This window comes from Littorina saxatilis, linkage group LG1 (assembly GCF_037325665.1).
Source record: "Littorina saxatilis isolate snail1 linkage group LG1, US_GU_Lsax_2.0, whole genome shotgun sequence".
NCBI classification, from domain to species: Eukaryota; Metazoa; Mollusca; class Gastropoda; order Littorinimorpha; family Littorinidae; genus Littorina; species Littorina saxatilis.
The window spans coordinates 36430870-36439835 of record NC_090245.1 but is presented as its reverse complement, the minus strand read 5'-3'; the positions used below and the strand labels follow the sequence as shown (position 1 = coordinate 36439835).

The 8966-nt window shown below is 43.0% G+C and overlaps 1 long non-coding RNA gene across 1 annotated transcript; it reads right to left on the bottom strand.

Moving 5' to 3' along the window:
- Positions 1–3828: 3828 nt before the first annotated feature.
- Positions 3829–8435, bottom strand: LOC138968470 (uncharacterized). The gene is made up of 3 exons (XR_011456206.1): positions 7891–8435; positions 5996–6132; positions 3829–4030 (listed from the first exon to the last, which is right to left on the bottom strand). It is a non-coding gene; the product is annotated as an uncharacterized lncRNA (long non-coding RNA).
- Between the last annotated feature and the right edge of the window lie 531 nt (positions 8436–8966).

Below are 8966 nucleotides of genomic sequence, written 5' to 3'. Positions count from 1 at the left end.
CCTTCTTGACTGTCACGACCTCAAAACAGCATGTAGACGCTCCCACACGCAAAACACACATCATTGACTGGATTCCGTCACCCACGAGTCCACTGACCTGGTGTACGACATCCTGCTGAATGACTACCTCAGATCCGATCATTCTGCAGTTTTGTTCTCTCTTAAGATGGCCAAAACCATCCAAACAGAAAAGCGCGAGTCCGCCGTAACTCAAAGAAGTTAACACTGACACATTTCGCGCAGCAGAAGCAGCCCGCCGATCTGCTGATCCTCCGGTATCCTCAGACCCTGTACGTCATTACGACTCACTCTCAGCACACTTCTTGACGAACATGCACCCGAAAAAACCAAACTCATCGTAGATTGGCATTCTGCACCCTCGATCACAGCTGAAGTTAAGTATACCAAAACAGTTGCGTCGCCGAGCAGAGAGGAAGTTGCGAACCTCCAAAGCTGGTAGTTGACAGGACAGATTTAAACAAGCAAATGGAACATGCTCAGACACTCATCGCAGACGCCAAACAATCGCACTACAGCACCAAAATCTGTGAAACAACCTCTGCCAAAACACTCTTCTCCACAGTGAATGACCTTGTTGGCTGCTCTTCTGCTTCTCCCTTGCCCAACAACATCGACCCCTCCAAACTGTCGCAAGCTTTCTCTGATTACTTCCATAACAAGATCCAAACCATCCGTGACAAACTAGACAAAATCCCACACCAAAACTCTGAAACTTCTCCTGCATTTACAGGCACTCCCTTCACACACTTTCAGCCTCTCACTCTCACTGACCTGGAGAAAGTCCTCAAAGAAATGACCTTGAAAACCTGTGACCTTGACCCTCTTCCCACACAACTCTACTCTGACTGTCTTCCTGAACTCCTCCCTTCTATTCTCAAAATCATCAACACTTCTCTGCAAACAGGCACTGTCCCCAACTCCTTTAAGACTGCTATTGTCAAACATCTACTGAAGAAACCATCGCTCGACCCAAACACTCTCAGCAACTACCGCCCTGTCTCAAACCTTTCCTTCATCTCCAAACTCCTTGAAAGAGTCGTCCTAAAACAACTCAACTCTCACCTTCTTTGCAACAATCTTCTCTCTCCGCTTCAATCTGCCTATCGTCCTCACCACTCCACCGAAACTGCCCTTCTCAAAATCACTACTGATCTCCTCCTTGCCACTGACCAAGCTGAAATCTCTGCCGTCGCTCTACTTGATCTATCAGCGGCCTTTGACACAGTCGACCACAACATCCTCCTTCAACGCCTTCAGTACACCTTTGGTATCCATAGCACAGCTCTTTCTTGGTTCTCTTCTTATTTCACCGACCGCTACCAGACTGTTTCGATTGACAAACTGAACTCTGACCCCATCAGGCTTGAGTGCGGAGTCCCTCAGGGCTCAGTCCTTGGGCCTGTACTAATTACTCTCTACACTCAACCTCTTGACCACATCCTTGACCGACACAACGTTCTCCACCACTCTTTTGCCGACGACTCTCAACTTCACAACAGCTCTTCCCCTGACCAGTCTGAATCTCTTCTTTCCTCTATCTCTGACACTATCACTGACGTGCAGAATTGGATGACAGAAATCAAACTTCAGCTCAATAGCAACAAAACTGAAGCTATCCTAGTAGGCACTACATCCAAACTCTCCAAAGCCACTTCCGACTCTCTTCAACTCTCTGACTCTTCTGTCCCTCTGTCTTCTGCTGTCAAAAACCTCGGAGTCACTCTAGACAACACCCTTTCCATGAAACAACACATCTCTTCTGTCTCTCGCACCTGCTACTTCCAACTCCGCCGCATCGCCACTATCCGCAAGTACCTCACCACAGATGCTACCGCCAAACTGGTCACGTCCACCATTCTCTCACGTCTTGACTATTGTAACTCTCTCTTGGCGGGTCTTCCCTCTTCTTCTATCTCTCGTCTCCAACGCATTCAAAATAGCTCTGCCCGTCTTGCCTTACGAAAGAAAAAGGGAGATCATATCACCCCCCTCCTAAATCAGCTCCACTGGTTGCCCGTTCCTGCCCGTATCACATACAAAATCAACACTCTCACCTACAAATGCCTCCATGGTCTCGCCCCTGCCTATCTCTCCGACTCTCTCTCTCTCTATGTCCCTTCACGAGCACTCAGATCATCTGCCGACTCCCTCAAGCTCAACATCCCCCACACCAAACTCAAAACAGCAGGTCAACGCTCATTTTCTTTCCAAGCACCTAGCCAATGGAACACACTACCTCTCCCCCTCCGTCAACAACAGTCCCTCGAATCATTCAAATCTGCACTCAAGACATTCCTTTTTTCCACATAATCCATGCATTCTACACTGCCCACCCCAATACAATACAATACAATAACTTTATTAATCTCTAAAAGAGAAATTACATTGCTGAGCGTTTGTGTCCGTAATAATAACATACATAAAACATTCAAAATAAACATTTGTTCTTTGTCCTGAGAAAATATAGCACATTGGTTATCACATAAGAAAGTATATTAAAAATAAATTAACATGCATTCACCATCAACAATGCACAAAAGAAAGTCAGCACCTTGCCGGTTATCACATATTGTCTAAGAGAGTAGAATAAGAGTATATAATCATGCAAAACAAAATCAACAATACTGAAACAATACAGAACACTGACCCCGTGCATCAGAGCGACAACACCAGCATCTACCGCCCCACCTGAGAATTGAAGATGTGAATTGCAGATGGAATGAACGAATTTCTGTAGCGTGTGGATCTTGCGGTTGGTTGTCTGAATCTGTTGCTCCTGTCTGTCCGTCTACTGTCAAATTCCGGTCTGAGTGGGTGCGAGTCGTCAGCCAAAATCTTCTGTACCTTGTCAGTCAGTCGTCGTTCATGTGTTGATGTGAAATTGTCCTGCTTCCTCCCAACCACCCCACTTGCTTTCCTGATGAATTTATCTAATCTATCCCTGTCTTGCTTGTTGATGTTGCCACCCCAACACACGGAGCCAAAGTACAACACACTATTGCACGTTGAAGTGTAAAACATCTGAAGGATTTCTTGTCTGCAGATGTTAAAAGACCTGAGTTTTCTCAAAAAGTACAGGCGAGAGTGGAGTTTCTTCACAAGGGCATCAGAGTTTGGTTTCCATGTCAACTTATTGTCTATAATCACCCCCAAATACCTATACTGCTCTACCTTCTCTACGACCTCCCCCTTGATCACTATCTCCCTGTGTACATGTTCCCCCCTCCTGTTGTCCATTATCATTGTCCATCCCACCTTGAATAACTGTACATATTTTAATGGTTGCTGGTGTGTGTGTGTTGGTGACTTTAAGTCTCCGTGTGTGTGAATGAGTGTATGTGCGCCTTGAGTCGCCTGTTGGGGAGATATGTGCGCGTTATAAATATTCGTATTATTATTATTATTTATGTCAAACACTCTACCGTACCTCGAAATGTTTTAGCTCTTTGCTCAAGTGCTATTATTATTATTATTAGCATTGCTTAACGTCTAGCCGACTACGGAGAGCCTTCTCAAGATATCCCCATGCTGCCAACTAAAAAACAACAAAAAACATCATTGGCGGTCTGTCACTAGCCCCGTAGATGAACCCGACATGTAGCATCTATATATAAATAAAATTTAAATAATATTGTGGCGGTTTCTGCGACTTCCATTACTCGTGCAGAAGCTTCTGATTGGAGAAACTACAGGTCAAAGTTTGTCCCAAAATGTGTTATTATTATTTCACGTTGCTTAACATCTAGCCTGTGTTGCTAACTGGATGTTGAGCAATGTGAAATAATAATAAGAACATTTGGGAACAAGCTTTGACCTCGAGTTTCTCCAATCAGAAGTTCTGCACGAGTAGTGGAAGTCTCAGAAACCGTCACTTATGATGGTGGCGGTATAAACATACCAAGCGGTTCTGCATGTGTGCTCGTCACGTCGCAATCCTTGACGGAGGGGTCATCGCTGCCCAAATCACCCACGATGCCGGTGTTGTCATTGCCCAAATCACCATGACCAACTGAAACAAAGATTAGTTTAAAATTATAGAATCTTTGCTAATTATTGATTTATGTCACTCTATCGTAAATAAGAACAAAAAGTCCCAGTCTCTAGGCTGGGGGAGGATGGAATCTGTGGCATCCCGGAGGCCGTCATTGCCCCCACGACTTCAAAGAGAGAGAGAGAGAGAGAGAGAGAGAGAGAGACTTCAAAGAGAGAGAGAGAGAGAGAGAGAGAGAGAGAGAGAGAGAGAGAGAGAGAGGAGAGAGAGAGAGAGAGAGAGAGAGAGAGAGAACCAACGTATGGTTCCTGATGGCTTTCTTGCCTGAAGAGTGAAGTCAGGTGTATGTAATTTCATCGTTGCATGCACAACAGAAACTTCTTAATCATAAACTCCATTATCTTTTTTGAGAATCTAACTCCTTCATCCACTTCCAAGACCATTTATTTGGATGTTTTGCCTCACTTGGCAACTTGTCGTCAAGCTGATTTGCACATGGGTCTCCATTCTTGAAAAAATCCACGCTTTCACTTATCGTGGTGGCCATTTTGAATGTAAAACAGGAAGTGACCACAAAGGGAAGCAAAGACTTGTGGGAGAAAAAGTGAATCTTTTTGAGACAAGTGAGGCCCTGATAAGGATGTTTAGGGAAAATGTAACTTTTGAAAACATAGGTAAATGTAAACATCCTTGTCAGGGCCTCACTTGTCTCAAAAAGATTGCAAGCGCTTACGATCTGCAACGCTGGGCTGTTTGACGAAATTATATTTATTATATCGCGCATGCACAAGATGTTTGAAAATGCGGGAATTGGTATTTCTTTGCGTGAAAAGGCGCGCATCCAAATTTTATTTTTGCGGGATTTCTTTCATATTTGCGGGAATGCGCGGTCTAGAATCGACACTGCGACAGATCAAAACGTGTCAGAAGGTTTTTGCCAGAATGGAAGGACGAATTTCCTTGGTTAGATTTCGACAGTGGAGTGTGCGTGAGCGCAACTCCATGACTGTGTGTAGGGGTGGGGACGAGTTTTTGCATTCAGATTGTGGGTAACCTGATTTTTGTGCGGGTAAGTTAAAAATGACATGTTACATACCCGGGGAAAGCTGAATTGACAAAAATGTGGCCACCCCTGCGTCCCGTGACAGTAAGGTGGGTTCGTATCATGAAGGAGTTAACAAAAGTGACATTTAGCCCTAATGACAGTGAGGGGCGACATTTGTATTATAGCCTACAACAATACAAATGTCGCCCCTCACTGTCATCAAAGGGTACGAGTCGTGCATCCCTCTCATTACTAGTACTATTGATTGCCAGCACTAAGAAAACTATTAGGAAAGGGTGTATTTTTCAAATAAGTCCAGAGGCTATTTAATTTAGTAGCAATGGACTTCAGACTTTTTATGGAAGAGAACAAATTCCAAAATGATAGGTTTTAAATCGTTTTAAGTGGGGCTAGGCGAGGCGCTCTCTTGCCAACATTGCGTCATAATCTGAAAGGTTCCGCGACGCAATATTCCTGATCCTGATACTTAGCTGCGTCGATATCATCGGAAAATGCACTTTCCAAACCTACTTGTGATATAGACTGCGCACATTTCTTTGCAACCAAACAGCGCCGAAACTCAATTATGTAAGACAGATCTCTTACTTTATCAACATCAGTGGTTGTCTATTGACAACTTGATGCGGCATGCGTGTTCAGATTGTTACGCGAAGCTGTGGTTCACTCTCCCATCTCTGTCAAAATGGCGGAAGGCCGAATCAAGCCACCAGCCACACGTCACTTCCGGAGAGGGACATTATTTTCTTTCGTTTTCTCCCGAGCTTTTGAGAATACGGGTTAGAAAAGTGAGTCATTATCTTCACTGGAACATATTGAATACGAACTCTAGCGCATAAGTCATTAAATTGAAAGAAGAAAGAGAAACAAATGGTTATTTCAGTATTTTTTTTTACCATGGAGACAGCCTTTAAACTTACCACAGATATGTCGTCAGGACATGAATCCAGCCAATGTGTGACTTTCGTGGTCTCGTATACACATGGAATTGCGAAGTTCTGAAGACATGGGCTTGTGAAGTTGTGTTGAAGTGGACTTGGACGGGATTTGTCGTGTTCTGTAGACCCAAAACACTGATTTGTACATTCATGTGTTGGAAAACACAGGATTTCCATTTCGTAAAGTTTCAATCAAGCCGCCATTCGTGTTTCAATTTTCAGCTACTTGAATCTAGTTTTGCCTTTCCATATTTGGCTAATCATTATGAGCTATTAAAGGGGCACGCCATAGCTATAGTTCGGACAATTTGCATCGAGTCTATCAGAATCCTCACCTTCCAAACTGTAATATTCCCACGTTCCACATCCACAAACCCTGCATAGCTACAGAAAGCAGAAATGTTTGAAGAACTAAATCCTTGCGCGCATTTATGTGTAGTGGAAGTGAGTGACAAGCCAGAGCTACGCTTCACTCACAACCCAATTTGGCAACCGTCAGTTTAAAGCAATTTAATTGCAGATAAATGTCAGTTATAACCCTCTATTTCTGATCAGGTCTCCATGCAATCACTTTTTGTTCTTCCAGTCTATTTAGATAGCTGGGATAATATTGCAGAGGGACGTCCTCATGAATATTTCATCTACATCAGTGTTGCTGCCAGCGTTAGAGGACAATAGGTCATTTGGACCTGACCGTAAGAAATCAATAGGTCCAAATGTCCTGGCTTTAAAAAAGTAATAGGTCTTACCGTCTACAATTGACCGCGGCACCCTTGTTAATTTTAAAGTAAATCACAAATTTGTGTCAGCACACACGCATGTGTGTGTGTTTGTGTGTGAGTGTGGGAGGGGAAAGAGAGAGAGAGGGAGCTGATTTTCCACAATAAGTTATAACGTGACTTCAAATTAATTTTGCCATTTAATGACAATAAACGTTCAACTTTGGCAATTGCCAGAAACTTAAACTGCCAACCGTCAGAATCAACCAGGTAAACATGGTTAGATCACGCCACCTATTTGTCAAATATGATATGAACTTAAAATAAATGGGGAAAAATGACTAGAATATTCAAGGACTCCTGAAACAAAAAGGTAACATTTGAAACACTAGCTGTGTTGGTCCTAGAGTACAGTGTCACTGCCATTCCTAGGTACTGGTGGATTTTCAGAGAACAGCCTCCTGGAACAGAGAGTGGAGTGTACACTAGTACGACCTCATCTAGAATACGGCAATCCTGCCTGGTTTCCGAGACTAGTACGCCAATCAACATCAATCGCAAGAGTCCAAAGAAGAGCTACTAAACTGATTTACGAAATAAAAGACTACACATATGAAGAGAGACTAAGATACTTGACTTTGCCTACACTAAAGGCAAGAAGAAAGAGAGGGGACCTAATACAAGCGTATATAATATTTAACGACATTGATGACACTAACAAAGATTTCTTTTTTAAATCACCGCAGACTAACATTGTTGTAACACGTAACAGTACTGACAAAATACAAAAAGAAAGACATGATAATAACAATACAAGAAAATTTGCTTTCAGCTATAGAGTTACAAATGACTGGAACAAACTAACAACTAACATTAAACGGGCTCCCAGTACAAATGCTTTCAAGAACCTCATTGACAAACACAACGCTGGACACGACAGTCGTTGCAATAGTCACTCCCGGTGCACTTCACTTCAGTGATTGCCTTCGAGGGCCGATTAGACAGCCATTGACCAGAACTATCAATTCACAGCGGAATTCCCACTCAGAAGAGACTCCTTCGATGCGAAGAAGCCCTCTCAAATCTTCAATGCCTAACTCAAATAAATAGATATAACACTGTTCTTATAAAGTGCGCTACATAAAATCTAAGGCTTACCTGTACGAGTGGTGTGCCTGATTGTACGAAAGGGAAAAAAATCCCATGCAGCGACCATGTTCATTGTTCAGATTTCTTGAAAAGGCCCGGATCGCTTATCGCTTACGCTCTAAACAATAATAAATATTTCACTGAGGTAAAGCAATTATTTCCAAATGTTCAGAAAATATAAGATAAACTTGTGAAATAAACCTGTAAAATAGTTATTTTACAGTTTTATTTTACACAGCAATGTTAAAAAAAAAAGAGAGAGAGAGATAATTTTTTTTTTTTTTTTAGTGTCGTAAGCACAAGAATGCTAAAAGCTCAGAAGAGATTGTTTGACGATGCAGAGATCTGTAGCAAGGGAAGGGGGACAACCAAGTCAGAACTCAAATGCTTTTGGGAACACGAGTTAAAACCCCTCAATGGTCAAGCTGAACACGAAAATTACATTTTGAGGTTACCTTGGATATGAGAACATGCTAATGTTCCCATAACCACAGAATGTTCCCAGATCCACGCTCTCACACTTACAGATGTCCCCAGATCCAAGACATTTTAAAAGTATATATATATATATACGACTTGTGTCTGTCTGTCTGTCTGTCTGTCTGTGTGTGTGTGTGTGTCTTCGCGATGCACGGCCAAAGTTCTCGATGAATCTGCTTCAAATTTGGTGGGCTTATTCAGAGAGACCCCGGACACAACCTGATCGATGAGATATTTCAACACGTGCTCTCAGCGCGCAGCGCTGAACCGAATTTGGTTCCACCTCAGCTACCCGGGCCCCCATACCGACACACCAAAGCCGCTACACCACATCACAACGCCAAAGTTCTCGGTGGATCTTTTTCAAATTTGGACACCGTATTCAGCTACACCCCGGACACAATATCATCGATGAGATATTTCAACACGTGCTCTCAGCGCGCAGCGCTGAACCGATTTTGGGTTTTCTTTTCATTTCACCATTCCCAGTAACTCTTCCTTATCTTCTCCATGTTTTCAGCGTTTACCTCCCTTCCTTCGTATGGTGCACTATAGTATGAGGGGGCATCTTCGGATATTCCCGGCGTTCTGTTACTATTTTTAGA